Consider the following 22,694-nt stretch of genomic DNA (forward strand, 5'->3'; position numbering starts at 1 on the left):
CTGTCTTGACTCAGAGAAAGCCTTGACTCAGTTTGATTCTGAAGACATACTCAAAGAAAGACTGGTTGATGTGGTTAAGTTGATGATGTGGCCAGTTTTTATATTCTATTGGTGAAACTTGCCTCTGTGATTTCTGTTCCAGTTCTTAAGTCATTCATTTTGAGATTCTATAGTTTGGGTTTTCTTTATTGATTCTATTTCCACTTTCAGCCCATGAATGGCCTTACTCAATTGCTTCCACTATTTGTTTGTATTTTCATAGATTTCCTTAATGGATTTACTCATTCCTTCTTGAAAAGTCTCTATCACAGTGGTTCTCAGGCTGCTCTTGCTTTTTCTACATAGGCATGAGTTCTTTAGTAGGTTCCTGACTGTTCTTTGTTTAAGGAATAGACTTGAAGGGGTGGGGTCAGATTATTGTCAATTTGTCACCCTGTGTAGTGATTTATCAGTACTGACACTGAATCTTGCCCTAGCTTGCAAAGTCCAGTTTTAAATTTACCAAAAATTGAGCAGAGTTCAGGTTTTCCAGATATTTCCACCTACATTTTGCCTCTTCTTCCTATCTTCTCTCAGTGAGGTCCATTTGGTACCATTGATGAAAAATAAGAATCCGAGTCTATTAGTTAAAATCTATTATGGTTATTAGAGTTCAGTGTTTTGTATATTCCACAAATTTCGAGACATGCATACTGTTACACCCCTTACATATCAAGCCCACTAGTTTCATTGCTGTGACCCCATTGCCTCACCTGTTTATCTCTTCTCCCTAAATCCTAACTAAGAAAGGAAAAGCTGTTCAGAGGTGTGCCTCATTTGCATGTAAGTTCTGGTGGAGTGAAGGATGGGGGTTGACAGTTTCACTGTCTTTTTGTTTGAAACTCAGAGCATACAGTGTTCACTTATGTAAATGAAAGGGAGGTGCTCCAGGATGATCTGAGAAGCTGCAGAGGAAGCAGTTCCTGAAGCATCTCTGACAGGCATGAAGCACAGAGTCACAAATCTCCTGAGACAGGATTGAGGAAAGTCTCTTCTGAAATTTCATTATGCTAAGGGACAATCCTATTGCTCCACTCTGGACTCCATGTGGCCCTGAGGACGCTTCCACTTCTAGCTATTATTGTAGGTAGATTTCTACTTTGTTTTACTACACAAACTGGTGGTGATAGTTCAGGATTATGAAAGACTATGGTGGTTCCTGTTTTGTATTTGATTTTATATTGATGTAAGTTAACTTCAGTCTCTCTAATAAGTAGTAACAGAGACAGTGGAAGAGAAATTATTGTTAACTTACACTAGGGATAACAGCTGTTGGATTTTTTTTTCTCCCAATACTTCTATGAAACAAAAGGACTGTAAGTCTAACAGATAGCTGAACAACTCTTATGCAAACACTACCCATCCTGAACACTCCATGCATGTCTTGAGACAAGTCTGAAAAATATTGCAGCTGATTGTTGGCTCCTGAAATTGCAGCCACAGCCAGGGTTGTTTAAAATGGTTTGGACTAAACCTTTTAATAATAAACCCCAGTAAACTACTTTCCACCTTGGATAGATGGCTACTATTTCCCTGGTAAATGGTTCACTATTACTGGTAGCAAGACTGTGATGAGTCCAAAAATACAAGTCTTTATGACTCTAATGAAAAGCTAGGATAGAACAAACAAATGGCTGTAATTAGTCCAAATGCCCCATAATCAGGTTATTTACGCAGGTTGCCCAGGCCAACTTGGTGACACTCATCTGTGCTGAGTCCAATGGTATTGCAGCATTAGCTCCAGTGGAGACTTTTCTCAAATGGCCTTTCCTGATCTCCTTTCCTTAGTGCAAATATCAAGAGTCAGTTGAGGATGGTGGCAGAGGGAGCTAAGCAGCAGCAAGACAGCTGTAGGCACTTATTGACAGTTGAACAAGTGCTAGTCACAGATAGCAGGACTGCAACACTGGTCTTAAGCAGGAGCTTGACAGCTGGAAGAGTACCTGCAGCCCAGGCTTGACAACCAAAGATCTTATGGGGCCCTTTGGACATGATAGCATGGGTAGTATCCTGAAGCTTGACAGCTGAAGATTGTATAGACAGCTGATATCACCTGACACCAAAAGAGATTAGTGCCATCTAGATTCTGAACCTAGTCAGTGCCTGGTTTCCCAGAGAAAATCTCTGACAACTGCAAATTGACAGCTGAAGAAAGAGCCATCTGCAGAGTCTTGAGACCCACATACTGGCATCATTAATTAGCCTAGGCTGAAAACTATTGTACTAACTATGGCCAAAAGATAAAGGTTCAAATAGCCAAGGGCTACACAGGGACTGCAGCACTTAATGAGTTAGGAATTTTGACATACAAAGCCAGAACAGGTACTGTAATATCAGAGGGTGCCATTTGCTTTTGTCTTCTGCTACCTGCTTTTATCAAACACTTATTATCTGTGAGTTTCATTCCTATTGGCTAGCTTTCACAATTCTGGAAGTTGATAAGCATACTATTAGAGTAGAAAAGGAGCCACCAATCTTATCCAGCTAAAGACTCTGTGAACTACAACAATGACCAGCCTTCCAAAGCATACCAACTGGAATAAAAGTGCCATTACTATCATGTGAGTAACCAACCAATTTCTAATTGAATTTAAGACTTGCTCCAAAACTTGCCATCATGACTGGGTGTAAAGTCCTATGAGTAGACCAGTCCTAGATTCTAGAGCAGAATCTACTACTGTTACTCTGCTAAATCGACTTATTATTAAACCAACTTATTTATCACTAGTCTCACAGAAAAATTCATCTCTCAATCCTCATTAGAGGAGCTTCTTTTTATAGTAGATGTTTGACATATATACCCATAACTGATCAAGAAACAAAGAATAAGAGACGTCAGAATGTCCAATGTTACATAGGCCATCTATGTAACACTCTGTCTACCCAGGGCTCATCAAGTGTGTTAGGAGAGCAGTAAGAATTATTGTAAAAGCCATAGGCAATGATTGACTACAAGGAAACTTTTCAGAATATAACATGGCAGTTGTTCATATAAATTTACAGCAGTTGAAAGAACATCCTGAAGATTCATGTGGGCAGGCCAAAAAATAAAAAAAAAATGTAAAAAATAAATTCTAGTATGTTGAGAGAAGAGGTGGGCACAAAGTTATGTCACTAGTTAATGAGCTATTGGCAGTGGATAGTTTCTGGGAAAGGGAGAGTTAGTCTTTAAGGGTGAATCCCTGTTGGGTAGACTGCCCTCCAGTGAATGATACACATTCAAGAGCATAGTGTAAACTATATTTCATAGTTTTTTGTTCTTTTTTTTTGTAAAATAGGAAACAAATTTGTGCAGGGAAGAAGGATGGGTCTAAGGAGAAGTAGAGCAATGGAGTCAATATAGGCAGTACACTTGTAAAAAATTCTTAAATAAATAATAAGAATTGACAAAAATATAGAATAAGAAAAAAGAGAAAACATTCATTGGAAACTTTTTTCAAAATTTAAAAACTTTTAGGTAGATTGTAAAATATAAGATTTCAATAAATCAGTGTAGTGAGATACTTCTTAATTTTATAGAAATAGAATATGAGCATCCCATGGACAATGATTTGTCAATATAATATTGAATAACAAAATTATAAAAGTAATATTTCTAGAACCATCTATCTAAATGTAATCTTGAACACCAGAAAATAGAAATAAATCTTTAAGCAGCAAGCAAACTGAGTTACTAATCAAATTATATCAGCACAGAAAATGTCCTATTCTACCCTGGTGTTTTCTAATGAGTATTGAAAAATTAGCATCACTTATTTTCAAGTTCTTTTTTCAAAATGAAGATTAAGAACACTTTCAAACTAATCCTGTATGTAGTATTGTTTGAGTATAGAACCAAAGACATTACTAACAACCTCTAAAGACCCACACTCATTATGAATTTTAGTGTAATTTTTTCTTTTTTCTTTTTGTCATAATTTTTATTAGGTATTTTCTTCATTTACATTTCAAATGCTATCCCAAAAGTCCCCTATACCCCCCCGCACTCCCCTACCCACCCACTCCCACTTCTTCTTGACCCTGGCGTTCCCCTGTACTGAGGCATATACAATTTGCAAGACCAAGGGGTCTCTCTTCTCAATGATGGCTGACTAGGCCATTTTCTGCTACATATGCAGCTAGAGACATGAGCTATGGAGGTACTGGTTAGTTCATATTGTTATTCCACCTATAGGGTTGCAGATCCTTTCAGCTCCTTGGGTACTTTCTCTAGCTCCTCCATTGGGGGCCTTGTGTTCCATCCAATAGCTGACTGTGAGCATCCACTTCTGTGTTTGCCAGGCATCGGCATAGCCTCACAAGAGACAGCTATATCAGGGCCCTTTCAGCAAAATCCTGCTTGTGTATGCAATGGTGTCAGCGTTTGGAGGCTGATTATCGGATGGATCCCTGAGTGTGGCAACCTCTAGATGGTCCATCCTTTCGTCTCAGCTCCAACTTTGTCTCTTTAACTCCTTCTGTGGGTGTTTTGTTCCCAATTCTAAGAAGGGGCAAAGTGTCCACACTTTGGTCTTCGTTCTTCTTGAGTTTCGTGTGTTTTGCAAAATTTATCTTGTATCTTGTGTATTCTAAGTTTCTGGGCTAATATCCACTTATCAGTGAGTACATATTGTGTGAGTTCCTTTGTGATAGGGTTACCTCACTCAGGATGATACCATGCAGGTCCATCCATTTGCCTAGGAATTAACAAATAAAATTGAATATAACATTAAAAACCTACATACATGGCTAAATAAGACATATTGTAAAAATTCAAGGACCATTCATGACTTAACATTTAATCAATATCATACATCTCATGAATAGTACAAAGGTAAAAATACACCATCATCCCACTTAATAAGGAGAAAGCATTTAGCAAAGTTCAAACCTGTTTTAACAGTTTAGGAACCTTATGTTATCAGAATGAAGGCCATATGAGGAAAACTACCAATGCATATCATATTCAATGGTGAAATACTCAGCACTTTCCTTTAGAATCAGGTGCAAGGCTCAGATGACCACCTTCACCATTTCACCTCAGCATAGTACTCCAGATAAATTAGACAAGATGAGGTGATAAAAAATACTTAAGTCAAAGTAAGTAGTAATATCTGTTTGTAGACAGTATGATAATATATACAGAAAATATTTAAACATTTAAAAGGAAACTTTTAACTAATAAGAAGTTTCAACAGTTTCATGATATTAATGATATATACATATATATCCACTATAAAAGAAAAAAGTCAAGAATTAATCTGAATTTATGAACATTTACTTGTCATTAAAATATTTCAGAGAACTTATTCCTCATAACTTAATGACCAGTAAAAGAAAATATACAAATAAAAAATAACCAATTACAGTTAATGAAGCTTTGAAGAAATTGTAAACATAAACTTAAAAAGCAAAAAAAAAAAAAAAAAGTAAAAGAGAAGAAAAGAGAAAATCTACCATTTGAGGTAAGGTGGTAAGTTTTTAAGTGAATAATATCTTACTCTGCAGCAAGAATAATGTGTAGAAGAGAGAAGAAGCCAAATGGGAATATAATTCAAGGCAGAAGAATCCCTTGAAATATTTGGAGGAAGACATGCTGTGATTTAGTAGGAAATATTGAAATGATCTATCTAGGTGACTCAGGGTAGCCTAGCTCTCATGGGACTTTGTATAATTTTGTTTAATGCTCAGTGGATTTCTTTTATCTGATTGGCACTTTAGAAAGACATGTTGGCTTCTCAGTGAATAATGGATTTTTATTCTCCAGGGAAAGGAGATAGATTAGTTAAGAAATTGTCTTTCCCAGACAGGAGTTGATGTGCTGAGTATGTCTTGTCACACTGGAAACAGAAGATGGTTGAGTTTGGAAAAGACTTTAATGGTGGCAAAAAAAAAAAAAAAAAAAAAAAAAAGAAAAGAAAAGAAAAAGAAAACGAAGGATTTGTTCCTATAATAGAAAATTGTTTGATAAATAGAGGGGCCAATCATGACTTCAAGATTTTTTTTGTTCTCAGGAGTGAGTGAAGAGCAGTGGTATTTTAAAAATAACTAAGAGTTGGGGGCATATAAGGGAATTAATTAGTTAGAAATCAGAAAATATACAAGTAAATGAATCTTCAGCTCAGGAATAAAGTCTGAACCACATTTCTTGTGTAGCATGGAGCTGAAGATGAGCTCCAGGGACCTCAGCCCTGCCATGAGGAACTGCTGGAATAGCATCAGGGACCTTGCCTTGTCTGCTGCCACTGAAGGTGCAGAGCTCTCCCAAAAAGAATTGGGGAATCACTTGTGAGACTACCACTGGTCACAAGAGGATAAATATCACAGGCACCTTGCAACCCAGTTTGATTTTCATGCAGGAGGAATTTATATATGAAAATATTATGTGTTTACCATGTTTAAGATATATGATACCTCATTGAGTACAAAGCAAGGGATGGATGTGAAGAATTATATAAGCTCTATCCCTACCACCCTCAAATTTATAGCATAGAAAGAGGGCAGACACAATCATACCATCATGAAATAAAGGAAGAAAATAGATGAAGGAATGAGGTCAGTACTAGGGGCATAAGCAGTCAGGGCTCTGGGGAGAATGATAGACTGGGAGTGGTCTTGTCTCTTTCATACCCCATGAGCACAAGGTTAGTAGTCAAGAGAGATGTGCAGATCATGGGGCTGAAAATGAAGACTCCTAACCGGGACTTTCGCCTTCTCCTTTCCGGAAGATGCATGCATGCATGTGTGTGTGTGTGTGTGTGTGTGTGTGTGTGTGTGTGTACATGTGCACGCGTGCCCATTTTGTCCATTACTAATGGTGCTGACCTTCATTGGTCTAAGTTTCTAGCTATAGGTCAAGGCAGGAGTTGGGTTTAGGAAGACTGCTGATATGGGATATACAAAGCTTTGGAGCCTTCAAATTGAGAATTACTTCTCATTAGTAATACCTTGACAGCAAAGATAAAAGTTTCCCAATCTTAGCCTCTAGAATAGATATACTTGTGCAACACTGAGCATAATATTGGAATTCCATGTCCTCACATGCTGTGCTCTGTGGGTTTGACCTGCTTTTGTGCAGTGACTTATGATTGACAAGACACTTCAAGATGAGTTTTGTGAAGTTGCAGCCATGAGAGTGCTCAAGCTTCAGAACATGACTTTCACCATGTCTGCATAGTCACAATTCTTGTGTAGCTAGACTGATAGTTTCTGTCACTTATCTGCCTAGTGACAGCACCAAGTCCACATGGCAGCCAGAATTTGAAAGAAATGAAGATGTTGGGAGTTTTCAGATAATTTTTGAAGAACCTCTAAAGTCAGGGGCAGGTGAAGTTTGTTTTAGGTACTTTTCTGTAGTAGTAAAGTACCATGACTAAAAGCAAGTTAAAGGATGGCTTATTTTAATTATCATTCCAGAGGACAGGATGTCCCTAGCAGGGAAAGCATGGAAACAGGAGCAAGATATCGAAAATTTACATCTCAACCACATAGGAAGAACAGACAGCCAGAATTGAAAGTGGAATGAAGTCATTGTTTTTAATAGCTGAGTAGTACTCCATTGTGTAAATGTACCACATTTTCTATATGCATTCCTCTGTTGAAGGACATCTGGGTTCTATCAAGCTTCTGGCTATTATAAATAAGGCTGCTATGAGCAGAGTGAAGCATGTGTCCTTGTTATATGTTGGAGCATATATTTAGGTATATGCACAAGAGTGGCATAGCTGGGTGATCAGGTAGTACTATGTCCACTTTTCTGAGGAACCAACAGACTGATTTCCAGAGCAGTTACAATTCCATTAAAAATGGAGGAGTGTTCCTCCTTCTCCAGATCCTTGCCAGCATCTGCTGTCACCTGAGTTTTTGATCTTAGCCATTCTGACTGGCATGGGGTGGAATCTCAGTGTTGTTTGGATTTTTATTTCCCTGATGACTAAGGATGTTGAACATTTCTTTAGGTGCTTCTTGGCCATTTGAAATTCCTCAGTTGAGAATTCTTTGTTTAGACTTTGTTAGTACAGACTCCATTTTTCAATAGGGTTATTTGGTTCTCTGGATTCTAACTTCTTGATTTCTTTGTGTATATTGGATATTAGGCCTTTATCAGTTGTAGGATTGGTAAAGATCTTTTCCCAATCTGTTGGTTGCCATATTGCCCTACTGATGGTGTTCTTTGCCTTAAAAAAGCTTTGCAATTTTGTGAGGTCTCATTTGTCAATTCTTGATCTTAGAGCATAAGCTATTAGTGTTCTGTTCAGGAAAATTTCCCCTGTGCCCATGTGCAAGAGGCTCTTCCCCACTTTCTTTTCTATTAGTTTCATTGTAGCTGGTATTATGTGGAGGTCCTTGATCTACTTGAACTAGAGCTTTCTACCAGGAGATAAGAATGGATCGATTTGCATTCTTCTACATACTGACTGCCAGTTGAACCAGCACCATTTGTTGAAAATGCTGTCTTTTTTCCATTGGATGGTTTTAGCTCCTTTGTCAAAGATCAAATGACCATAGGTGTGTTGGTTCATTTCTGTGTCATCAGTTCTATTCCATTGATCAACCTGTCTGTCTCTGTACTAATACCATATAGGTTTTTTTTTTATCACTATTGCTATTAAAAACAATGACTTAATGAAATTCTAAGGCAAATGAATGGAAGTAGAAAATATCATCCTGTGTGAGGTAACCCAATCTCAAAAGAATACACATGGTATGCACTCACTGATATGTGGATATTAGCCCAAGAGCTTGGAATACTCAAAATACAATTCCCAGACCATATGAAGCTCAAGAAGAAGGCAGACCAAAGTGTGGATGCTTCAGTCCTTGTTAGAAGGGGGAACAAAATACTCATGGGAGGAAATACAGAGACAAAATGTGAATCAGAGATTGAATAAGGGGCCATCCAGAGACTTTCCGACCTGGAAATCCATCTCATATATAGTCATCAACCCTGACACTACTGCAGATGCCACAAAATGCTTGCTGACAGGATCCTGGCATAGCTGTCTCCTGAGAGGTTCTACCAGAGCTTGACAAATACAGAGGCAGATACTTGCAGCCAACCATTGGACTGAGCACAGGGTCCCGAATGGAGGAGTTAGAGAAAGGAGTGAAGGAGCTGAATGGGTTTGCAACTCCATAGGAAGAACAACAACATCAATCAACCAGACCCTCCCAACCTCCCAGGGAGTAAACCACCAACCAAAGAGTACACATGGAGCGATCCATGGCTCCAGCTGTATATGTAGTAGAAGATGGCCTTGTGAGGCATCAATGGGAGGAGAGGTGCTTAGTACTATAAAGGCTTGATGCCCCAATATAGAGGAGTGTCAGGGCAGGGTGGTGGGAGTGAGTGGGTGGGTGAGTGAGCACCCTCAGAGAAGCAGGGGGAGGGGGTGGAATAGGGGATTTCATGAGGGGAAACCAGGAAAGGGGAAAACATTTGCAATGTAAATAAAGACAAAACCCAATAAAAGGGAAAAAATGTGCTATGAAGCTGCAAACCTCTATAAAGTCCATTCTCCAGCAAGGCTCTACACCTGAGGGTTCTACAACTCCAAACAGTGCCAACACAGAGAACAACTGTGTTCAAGTATCGATCTTATAATGGATGGGTATCTCTCATTGAAACTCCAAAAAGAATGCTAAGTATCTGTATTCCAAGCCCTTTCACCTGGGGATATTTACAGACCTTACAGATCAAAAGGTATAGTAGGAAGCCGGCCTGGAGCCTACATGAACTAAACTGTGAGAAAAGAATGATGAAGCCAAGACAAATTTTTCTCTGGTCAAGGACTGCAAGTTTACTAAGAGACTGTGCTTATAAGGGGGAAGGGCCACCTCCCCCGCCCCAGTCCATTCTTGGTGCCTGGAGCCAGCCTGTAGGCAATGTGCAGGATAGGATATGTCTCCAGAATGTCTCAAGGGTCTCTCAGCAGGTAGCATAGTCTCAGAGAAGAGCAATGGTAGTTGACATAACAATATAGCCATCTAAGTCAGAAGGCTACACCCCAGGTGATCTCATATTCAGTGGCAGCAAAGTCTGAATCAGCCTGCTTCAAGGCTTGGGAGGCTACAATTTCCCCCCTGAATATATAATAAAAATAGCTGGACTGAGACATAAAATTTATTTATGCTCCATAGTCCTGCCTGGGAGTCACATTGGCTGGCGGCCACACCTGGCTTAGAAAATCTCAGATTTTCCCGAGCCATTCTTATCTGACAAGGAGCATACATGCAGCTTGTTTGTGTTTATTTTCCACAAACATGGCTCTGTGGTGTATTATTAACAAATCATGGCCTCTTGGCATGTACCTCTGTCTTAGATTGATATGGCTCCAAAATCTGGTTGCTTGTCATTGGCTGACCGGCCCTCATAGCACACCTTATTCCCAAATCAGACCAAAGCCACAATATATACTTAATATGCTTCTTTATATTGATGAATTTCTGCCACCTGAACTTGCTGGAGGCGAGGCTGCACACTTGCTGAAATCAGGCTGTAAGGAGAGACTGACCTGCTTGAAAAACAAAGTCAAGATAGTTGAAAAGTAACATGATAAAAGCTTCTTTGGGGAAGTCTAGGTACTTTATTCAGTTGCAAATTAGCAACGATCAATTTCAGACTTTGACCTCCCAGTGTGGGGGAGGTGACTTTGAGAATTAGCAGAAAAGCAGAAAATTCTCTGAAAGTGGAGGCTGTGCTCCAAATTAGGATTTTTAGCCATCAATGAGGTTAGAATCATACTTACTAGAAGATTCAGGATCTGTGTCCACTTGACGAACCAGTCTTTCAGGTAGCCATCGCACTCCGTCTTCTTTTTGTGAAAAAACACAGAACCTCTCCCCCAGATTAAAACGGGGTCTGGACCATTCCACGTATTAGTTAATGGGTCACACCATTTAACCATGGCATAAGAACTGAAAGTAACTGGATGCCAGTGGCGATCTGCTGCAGACTGACCTTTAACATCAGTTTGCACAAAATTTTAAAATGAACAAAACAAAAAGCAAGATGTGCATGGTGACTTTGGGGGGTATAACTGCCCCTGTTTTGTTTTTAAAAGCCTATTTTTCAGAGTGCGATGAGCATGTTCAACAATTCCTTGTCCCAGGGGTTATAAGGAATTCCAGTTTTATGTTTGATTCCAAATTCCTTACAAAATGAAGTAAAATTGTTGCCAGTATAGCATTAAAGGCTTGTAAACAATGATCAATTACATTTCTAGGGCCTCTCCCGTATGTAGAGAAGCAAAAAGAAATTCTTGAAAAGGTATTAATAGTCACATGTACATAATTTATTTATTAATCAGAAGTAAGAGTATCCATTTGCAGCAATTGATTAAGTATAAGTCCTCAAGAATTCAAGAATTAACACCATTATGTGGAAACAGGTAGGAGCTAAGGACACTAAGAACATTTTTTTTAACAATATGACATGCACACTCTCTAAAAATATCAAAATACTATCTTAAGCCATTTCTTTTTTGATTATATAAAGAACGAGATCATATGGCCAATTATTCTTATGTAAGGCCTGTAATCTGCCTGAGATATAAATCTAGCATGGCATTGCCTTAACGTGTCTTGTCCAGGCAATCTAGAACAAATTTTTAAATGTCCAAAAACGGTCTTCTTAAAAGAACAGCATTTTTTCTTATGAGTTGTATATGCATAAACCATTGTAAATTTGAATTTGAATTGAAATTGAGAATTTATAGTATCTGAGGGATGAACAATTTTAAGAAATTTTAAGCTCTGAGATATAATATTGACTATTAATATACAAATTAAAGCTTGATTATTCAACATTTTAAAGCACCATCTCTAGCACACAATTTAATTATCTGTGCTGAAGCAGGAGGAAACTCAAAAGAATAAGCATGTTTTTTACTAGTTAATTTGTGTCTCTCAAGATAGCATCCAACAAAGGTTTAAGTCACTTTAAGACATTAAGGTGAGGTCTTAGCCAATTAACATCTCCTGGAAGCTTTTGAAAATAAAATTTGAAGTAAATCAATTTTTCATTCTTAGATTATTCTGTACCACAATTTTATAGTATAACTAAAACCCTAAATATTATAAAGATTTGCCTCTGGATCTTTTCTGGAGAAACAGCTACTCCCCAGAACTTTAAAGCTCATTGTGTGAGAGCAAAGATTTGAAGTAATTCCCTTGAGAGGCTTTAGCTAATAAATTACCTTCCACTTAGGAAACAATATACACTGAAAGATTCAAACTCTTAGCTTCTTGTATTGAAGCAGAGACAATAAAAATTTTTCTTACATAGAATAAAGCTATATTAGCCATACCTAGAGGCAAAAAGTTCCAGTGATCACTAGTTCACTAGAAGCAAACCCTTTACAATTATCAGTATGCAAAGGAAAAACAAACTTTTAAATTCATAATAACTTTACATGAAGTAGGCAAGCCAGATTGTAATGTCTTTATAAGTTCTACAACCTGATTGACCTTTTATAAACTCAGAATTTAAGCATTATTTAGATCAACATATAGATAGATCTGAAACAAAGTAGTATAGCCAAAAAGAATTTCTCCAGAAGGCAGGGAAAGGCAAGTTTCAAGAACTTCCTTAGGCATACCGTTTGCAAAACAAAGAAATGAAAGATCCTGACAGAATATAAAAGGTCACAGAAGCCCTGAAATTGGCAAAATAGGTTTCATTGTTAGTAGAACTAGCTTCACTGATTTAGAAAAATAGAGGTGCACAATGCTCTGGCCACTCCTTGAACCTGTGTGTCTACCAATATTCTGAACAGGTGTGTGCCCAATGCTGCACCTCACTGCCAGTTGTTTGTGATATTGGTTGCTGGGAAAGAGTCGGGAAATCTCTCCAGCAACCATAGTTGGGGCCAATCCGGAGTGCTGCACCTTTATTAGACTCTTTCCTTGTTTCCCTCCCATACCCATTTCTTGAGGAATCAATCATTTTAGAATACACATTGTTTAGATCTGGAAATCCCCTACTCCCCGCTTCTCCTCTCCCCCCTGAGGGCCTATAAAAACTGGGTCCTCTTTCCCCTCGAGGTCGACTCCTCTACCCCTGCGTGGGATATGAGTCATCCCCAGAGCTCTGGCTTTCCCCGAATAAAGCCTCATGCAGTTTGCATCAAGCTCAGTCTATCGTGAGTTCTTGGGTGTCCGCTATTGTCCTGAGGCCTGAGCAAGGGGCTCCTCTCGGAGTCTTTCAGAAACAGTGCACAAGCTTCCCTGAGGTTGCTCTGAAATTTGTATAGCTGTATGGCCACAGAGAGCTGTATTAGTGCTCTCATAAGATGGTTACCCTTGTAATTATATTAATTACAATATATGAGTGAGTAGAAAATCTTAAATTAGTGATCAAACTGCAAGCTGCAGTCAATGGAACACTGACAATTTTAACTATAATTTTTAAGTTTCTTTTGTATCATTAAGATAATATCTACAACCTTGGGAAAGCCAAACCCAATTTCAAAACAATTTATCATCTTTAGAATCAATATTAGAAACATCACTATCAAGTTACGAAGTTTGGCTGCCAATTTATACCTATGAATACATGACTGCAAATTTTAATGCTTCATTAAAGAAACATTGTTTTAAATCTTATCTTTTAAGTCTACCTTTTAGGATAAGAATCACATTAAATATTATCTCAAGTAGAAGTATCTTTAGAGGCCTAGTTTTTTGTCCTGCTTTATGCCACATGTTTGAAAGACTCCAAACCTGAGTTACCAAATTAAAGCTGTCTTGCTACCAATGTTACACACTTTTAATCATACCCAATAACTTACAAGCTAATATTCTATGATGAAGACACGCAGAGCATATTATATCTTTAAGACCAGTAAAAAACCAAATTAAGTGGCTACAGGAATCTTATAAATTTAGACCAATCAAAAATTTTTACTTTTTCTAGCTATATTTATAAGATAGAAAAGCACTTTATCATTTGCTAAACACAACCATGATTACAGAGAATTTTCTAGGAAAAAACTATCAGTTTATTTGCCTTAGAACCAAGAGGTTACAGACTCCTTTTCTTTAAAAGCAGTTTTTTCAGCAGGTGCTCTCCTGCTGTGCTTGGTTTTTGGCTAAAGTGTGGGCCACTCTCTCGGGCTTTGCTGAACCAGCAGATAAAGTCTTAGCCATTTTTATTTTCCAACATGGAACACAAAACATTCAGTCATTCAGACAATTAAACAAAACACACATGAATTGACAAGTGAATGGATTGGTGCAGCAGACATTAGACATCACAAAGAGGGCAGAGAACTTCTGCTGTAGGAGCCAGAGAGAATAACACAGGGCATCCCCCCACTTCTCTCTGTCTCTGGGAGAGTTTCAAAATCCATTTTCCTTTATTTTATTTTATTTTATTTTATTTTATTTTATTTTATTTTATTTTATTATTTTAAACCCCATTCCTCTCACCTGATGCAGTTCTTGACTGCGGACAACCGCCTGTTTTATTATTTTAAACCCCATTTCTCTCCCCTGAAGCAGCTCTCGGTAGTAGCCAGTAGCAGCCAGTAGCAGAGACTTGGAGAAGAGCAGCGGTAGTTGACATAATATAGCCATTTAAGTCGGAAGGCTATACCCCAGGTGATCTCATATTCAGTGACAGCAAATTCTGAATCAACCTGCTTCAAGGTTGCGGGAGGCTACAAAAAGGTAACTAGAATGCTTGTTTGTTTTGTTTGGTTTGTTTGGTGTCTTTAGTCCATTTCATCCACGGATTTTTACCTACTTCACGTTTTATATTTTGTTTGTTTGTTTAATGAGCGTGTTGGTTATATGTTGTCCTGCATTCTGGCATTACTGGGTTGTAACCTTGTGATTTCCCTTTTCTATAAACTAAAAGTTAACTTTCAGGTAAACTGAGCTTAGATATCACTTGACAGTGTTCCCTGTCATATTTCTTTTTGTATCTTTTCTGAAAGGAGAAAGAACATGTTATGTCTTCAGCAACACTATGTTTGAGCAGTTTGTCTGGGTGATGACCTCCATCAATGGTCCATTTTAAGCAATCTCTAGGCATGGTCCTTATGAGTTATGGAGACATCTTTCAGAAAGTCATTTCCACATATATTAATCTATGTGATAAATAAGAGAAGGGTCATATGTCCAGTCTTTCAACATTTTGTAGCCTTTTAATGACTGGAATTTTGCAGTCTCTTTTCACAGCCTGGCTGTGACCACAGGCTGGAAAATAAGGCAACTCAGTGACTTTAAAGCATTGTTTGGATAGTGTGGTGGTTTGAATATGCTTGCCTAGGGAGTGGCACTGTTAGGAGATGTGACCTTGTTGGAGTAGAGAAGGTCTTGTTGGAGGAAGTCTGTCACTATGGGCATAGGCTTTGAGACTCTCTTCCTAGCTGTCTGAGGATCCAGTCTTTTTTCTGATCAAGATGTAGAAAATATAGAAAGATGGCTCCTAAAGGATTATGTCCACTTGGACACTGCCATACTTTCTATCTTGATGATAATGGACTGAACATCTGGACCTGATACCAAGTCCGAATTAAATGTTGTCTTTTATAAGAGTTGCCTTGGTCATGGTGTCTTTTCATTGCAAGGAAAGCCTAATTATGACAATTGGTAGCTTTTGTATTTGGTGCCAACATTGGTTATTGTTGTATAAATTTTTAAACTCAACTCTGCTTTTAATCATTCAATTCCCAGATAAAGGACATACAACATTTATTATTTTCAATAATCCTTAAATAGCACAAGAGCTGGACATATATCTACCATCTTTGATATTTGATATTTGAATCCAGACTATCACTAGCTGCCAGTAGAGAAGCTGCAGCAGTTTTTAATAGGTAAGAAATCAGATCACAGCATTGTCTGAGTCCTGGGCTTCACACTATTTTAACCTACATTATCTTGGTATGAGGTGCCTGGGTGTATGGGTCAGGAACAGGACCATCTGTTAAAAAGGCCAAGAGGTCAAAAGGTCTAGAAAAATTGAAACAGTTTGCTCTACAGAAGTCAAAAGAGACTCTTCATCTTCAATTTCAGACTTGATTTTCTTTTCATATTTTTCTAGAAACTAAGGTGCCTGTTCTGTTTTTTCTCCACCTGTGACTTTCCCAGCATGATGGATTGTGCCTTCTCAATATGTGAGCCAGAGTAAATCCTTCTTACCTCAAGTGGCTTCTATGTGGTACTTTTTCACTGTGATGAGAATCTTTTCAAGGCTTTTATTATTGTTGCTCAATATACTTAACAAGTAGAGAAAATAAACCAGCAAAACCCACAAACCCTAAAATGATCATTATAAGAACCCACAACCACCACATTACTAAACAGCATCATCCATAACTACATTCTAAATATTTATTCTTACATCCATAGATAATTGTAGTTCTCACTCATAATCAATGTACCGTTTCTTTACAAAAAAGACCATTAAAAAACCATAACTGATCAAAAGGCAGAGCTGTAGGGCTCAGTCCCAACTGAAACATCTAAAATACATCTCCTTCACCTAAGGCTCTGGGATCATTGAGGAAGAGAAGGCAGAAAGGTTATAAAAGTGAGAAGAATTGAAAGTTTGTTTATGCCTCCTAGAAATGTCAGAGAAGCGACATTCATGAAGTGTCACAAACATGGCTACTTAAATAAGACCTAAAAAGGGACATCAGTAGACATGGTAATATGGAAGGGAGAAAAATCATAAACTACAAATCCTAAACAAAGAACCACAGAGAATGCTGAGACCTATAGAAATAGTCTTTCCCAAAGAAGAGCACAGCCATTGGTTATCCAATACCAAATGCTCAGTCCTGAAAACATATACATACATTGTATGGACTAGCATGGTGAGTCGATATACATGTGAATGTATATATAAACTAAGAAAAATAGTTAATGAATTTGAAAGAGAGCAGAGATAGATGCAGTAGGATTTGGAAGGAGGAAGTCAAGGGAAAAATGATATAATTATATTATAATAACAAAGAATTTTAAAATAAACCCCATAGAAAACCTAAAATAAAATAAGTGATCATTATTATTTTTATGTAAGGAAACTTATAGAAGGCACAAAGTAATTACCAACCTTAGTGTTTAACCATATAGAACAGAACAGAAATTCCCTTTTGATGTCTTTCCTATAACCTGACATAACGTTTGTTTATCTATATATCTTCTACCACCTTCTTTCTCACCCAATGTACATGTTCCAGACCTGAGCACCTAAGCATAGTTAATTCCTTTGCCTGGCCTCCTACTTGCTTTCTTTATGGTCAGTTCCCCTCCCTCACGCCCAAATCACTTCAAAATACAACCAAAGCAGACATTTTTAATCAGCTGGCATCATGTTAGCATAAGACTTAGCAACAGTTGGGTGTTATTTTCACTCTTGTTAAGGTTTCTGTTATTCCCACTATACCAGGACTCTGTATTATAGTAATTTATATAATTTTCCTATAGCAGGAACTTAGTCTTATAGAGTTAATCTCCACATTTGGGTCAAGAAAAGCATCTCAACTCTTTCAGAGATGCATGAGAGAGTAGAATATCTTGGTGGGTAATAGGTCTCTGGGGCTGGAACATGGCTCCATAATTCAATTACATTTGATCTGTAGACCAGGATGACCTTAAACTCAGAGATCTGCATGCCTCTGTTTCCTGAGTGCTGGGATTAAAAGCATGTAACATGACACTTGTGCCTAAACTGTTTTTAATTCATCTTCACAGATAGATGCTTATCTGGGTATAGTTTTGCTCTAGGGTTACCACTCCCTGCATTCCATTTAGTATCTGTAATCTATTGTAATCTATTTATATTCCTGAGTTTAGGTCCATTCCACTTTCTGGTGCCTCTTTTCTTCTTGAACAATACATTTTATGGTTTTTTCTTGCCCATCTTGCTTTTTTTTTTTTCACCAAAATGCTCTTCATAGAAGTGAACACTAGTAACCTCACAACAGAGTCTATATTAGATTGATTTGAGATGGCCTTTTTTAATGTAATTAATATTCACTTTAATGTCAGAAAAACATTTTAGACAAGGGAAAAAAGCAGCAACATTGTTATCCAAAACTTTACATGAACAATCTTTAGGCTACATATTAACATTCTTCTCCTTGAGCCAGGTCTCTACAGTTCAAATCAGGCCCAGGACCACTGTCTTCCATGCTTCTACTAGTATGACCCATTAGAACCACTAACCACATTTTATTGCTTTTCTAACACAAAGTCTCAAAGCAATAATTTCTTCAAACAAAAACATCATCAGGCTTATTACAATAACACTCCAGTTCCTGGTACTAACTTCTATCTTAGGGTTGTATTGCTGTAAAGAGACATTATGACCATGATAACTTTAATAAACAAACAAACAAACAAATAAACCAAAAAAACCCATTTCAATTGGAATGGCTCTCAGTTTCAGAGATTTAGTCCATTATTATCATGGCATGAAGGATGGCAGTAGGCAGATAAACATGGTGCTATAGAAGGAACTGAGAATTCTACAGGCAGCAGAAAGAGACTGTGTGCCACAATGGGCATAGCTTGAACATAGGAGGCATCAAAGCCTGCCCCCACAGAGATACCCTTCGCTGAACAAGGCCATACCTTCTAATAATGCCACTCCCTATGGCTAAGCATTCAAAAATGTGAATCTATGGAGGCCATTCCTGTTCAAATCCCAACAAATAGTTATCACCATATTCATCTATAGCCAACCATCCATCCATCCATCCATCCATAGATTCATCTATGCATCCTTTAAATAACATCTGTTCTGAGAATTGTGTAGCAGGCTCCCCATCTGTAGTGGCTATTCTTGGTTGTCAACTTGACTATATTTGGAATGAACTACAATCCAGAATTGGAAGGCTCACCAGTGACCCTTATCTGGAGGCTTGGAGATCCTTATCTGGATCTTGGTATGGAGATCTTGAGCCATAGTGGCTATGGATTCCAGAAGATTAAATCTCTGAGTTTAAGGAGATTTAATCTGGGCTACACCTTTCATCTGGGATTAAAGGTGTGGTGGAACACACCTTTAATCTGGGCTACACCTTCTGCTGGAGACAATATAAGGACTTTGGAAGAAGGGAGTCTAGCTCTTGCTCCTGCGCCTGCTTGCTGTGTGAGACTGAGTAACTGCTAGATCCTTGGACTTCCATTCACAGCTGCGACTGAACCATTGTTGGGAATTGGGCTGCCGACTGTAAGTCATCAATAAATTCTTTTACTATATAGAGACTATCCATAAGTTCTGTGACTCTAGAGAACCCTGACTAATACAGAAGTTGGTACCAGGAGTGGTTCTAGAGTAACAGAAGTACAAGGATGAATCTTTTAAAATACTGGAATTGGCTTGTTGAGCCACCAGCACTTTCAAGTACTGAAACCTCTCCAGATTCTCTCCCTCCTGGGAGCTCAGAGAATTTTGAAGACCCATGGTTGAAATTATATTTCAAACTTAAAGAAGCTAATGCCCTTGATTTTCTTAATGATTTAGGTGATTCAGTGCACAAAGCTTTCTACAAGATGGGGAAAAAATCAGAAAATGATTTTACTGGCTGGCTGCTCTTAGTATCTGGGGAAAAAATGATGAATGAAAGGAAGGAGTTGTGTGATAAAATCGAAAGGCTCCAGACACAAGTAAATGATCTAAAAGTTGCTAAGTGTGTCCTTGAAGAGAATCTTCTCTCTTGCAGCAATAGAGCTCAAGTTGCAGAAAATCAAACTGAAACCCTCATTGTAAGGTTGGCTGAACTACAGCGAAAATTTAAGTCTCAGCCTCAGAGTGTGTCGACAGTTAAAGTAAGGGCACTAATTGGCAAAGAATGGGATCCTATAACATGGGATGGGGATGTGTGGGAAGACCATGTTGAAGCTGAGAATTTTGAATCTTCAGATTCTCAAGGGTTTGCCCCACCTGAGGAAGTAGTACCCTCAGCCCCACCACTTGAAATAATGCCTTCCCCACATGAGGAAATTAATTTTACAGAGTCTGATAAACCAGCAATGACTTTCAATACTGATGTTTCTCAAGGCCCACCAATAGTTTCTTCTAGACCTGTAACAAGACTCAAAGCAAAACAGGCTCCTAGAGGGGAGGTAGAAAGTGTAGTCCATGAGGAAATTCGCTACACTACTAAGGAGCTTAATGAGTTTGCTAATTCATTCAAACAGAAACCTGGTGAATATGTGTGGGAATGGATTTTAAGGGTGTGGGATAAGGGTGGAAGGAACATAAAGCTAGAGCAGGCTGAGTTTATTGACATGGGCCCTCTGAGTGGAGATTCTAGGTTTAATACGGAAGCTCGTATGGTTAAAAAAGGTGTCAAAAGTTTGTTTGAATGGTTGGCTGAGGTGTTTATCAAAAGATGGCCTACTGGAAATGACTTGGAGATGCCTGATATTCCATGGCTTAGTGTTGATGAAGGGATTTTAAGACTTAGGGAAATTGCAATGCTAGAGTGGATGTATTGTGTAAAGCCTAATTGTCCACAATGGGAAGGTCCAGAAGATATGCCCTTCACCAGCTCTATAAGACGCAAACTGGTGAGAGGGGCACCAGCACATTTGAAGGGTTTTGTTCTTTCCCTTTTCCTTGTGCCAGATCTTAGCATTGGAGATGCTTCTGCTCAATTAGATGAATTAAATTCACTGGGTTTAGTTGGATTCCGAGGTAACAAGGGCCAGGTGGCAGCATTGAATCGCCGGAGACAAGGTGATTCTAGTTATTATAATGGACAGCGTAGACAAAAGAATGTTTGTAATAATATGCCCCATAATGGTCAGCACAGGAGAGGTGAAACTTATAATGGCATGACTCGCTTGGACCTTTGGTACTGGCTAATCAATCATGGTGTTTCCAGGAATGAAATACATAGGAAGCCTACTGCATATTTGTTTGATCTGTATAAGCAGAAAAATTCTCAAACAAATGAAAGAAAGGCTACAGTAGTTCGTGGTAAACAGCAATCTCGGCCAGTGAATCAATTTCCAGACTTGAGCCAGTTTGCAGATCCGGAACCCCTTGAATGAAGGGGTGGCCAGGTTCCCCTGAGGAAGGATCCTGATAAGACACCCAAAGGTTTTGCTGTTACCCTTTCTCCAGTTCTTCCCCAGAGGGACCTACGGCCTTTTACAAGGGTAACTGTACACTGGGGAAAAGGAAATAATCAGACTTTTCGGGGTCTGCTGGATACTGGTTCTGAGTTGACACTGATCCCAGGAGATCCCAAGAAACATTGTGGCCCTCCAGTTAAAGTAGGGGCCTATGGAGGGCAGGTGATTAATGGAGTTTTGACTAATGTCCGACTCACAGTAGGTCCAGTAGGTCCCCGGACACATCCTGTGGTGATTTCCCCAGTTCCAGAATGTATAATTGGGATAGATATACTCAGAAACTGGCAGAATTCTCATATTGGTTCCCTGAACTGTAGAGTTAGGGCTATTATGGTTGGAAAGGCCAAATGGAAGTCTTTAGAGTTGCCTCTGCCAAAGAAAATAGTGAATCAAAAACAGTATCGCATTCCTGGAGGCATTGCAGAAATTACTGCCACTATCAAGGACTTGAAAGATGCAGGGGTGGTGGTTCCCACCACATCGCCATTTAACTCTCCTATCTGGCCAGTGCAGAAAACAGATGGATCGTGGAGAATGACAGTTGATTATCGAAAGCTAAATCAGGTAGTAACTCCAATTGCAGCTGCTGTACCAGATGTAGTTTCGTTACTTGAGCAAATTAACACATCTCCTGGCACCTGGTATGTGGCTATTGATCTGGCAAATGCCTTCTTCTCAGTACCTGTCCATAAGGACCACCAGAAGCAATTTGCTTTCAGTTGGCAAGGCCAACAGTATACCTTCACAGTTTTGCCTCAAGGATATATTAACTCTCCTGCCCTGTGTCATAATTTAGTTAGAAGGGATCTTGATCGTTTGGATATTCCACAAAATATCACATTGGTGCACTATATTGATGACATTATGCTGATTGGACCAAGTGAGCGGGAAGTAGCAACCACTTTGAACTCATTGGTAACACATATGCGTATCAGAGGATGGGAAATAAATCCAACCAAAATTCAAGGACCATCTACCTCAGTGAAATTTTTAGGAGTCCAGTGGTGTGGGGCATGCAGAGATATTCCTTCTAAGGTGAAAGATAAGTTATTGCACCTGGCCCCTCCTACAACCAAGAAAGAAGCACAACGTTTAGTGGGTCTATTTGGATTCTGGAGACAACACCTCCCTCACTTGGGTGTGTTACTTAGGCCTATTTACCAAGTGACTCGGAAAGCTGCTAGCTTTGTGTGGGGCCTGGAACAGGAGAAGGCCCTTCAACAGGTCCAGGCTGCTGTGCAGGCTGCTCTACCACTTGGACCATATGACCCAGCAGACCCGATGGTACTTGAGGTGTCTGTGGCTGATAGAGATGCTGTTTGGAGCCTCTGGCAGGCCCCTATAGGTGAATCACAGAAAAGACCTTTGGGATTTTGGAGCAAAGCTCTACCATCATCTGCAGACAACTATTCTCCCTTTGAAAAACAGCTCTTGGCCTGCTATTGGGCCTTAGTGGAAACTGAACGTTTGACAATAGGACACCAAGTTACTATGCGACCTGAATTACCCATTATGAGCTGGGTACTATCAGACCCTGCAAGTCATAAAGTGGGACGCACACAGCAGCAGTCTAT

The sequence above is a fragment of the Mus caroli genome, unplaced genomic scaffold (assembly GCF_978045245.1).
Source record: "Mus caroli unplaced genomic scaffold, Mus_caroli_1 scaffold_11, whole genome shotgun sequence".
NCBI lineage: Eukaryota > Metazoa > Chordata > Mammalia > Rodentia > Muridae > Mus > Mus caroli.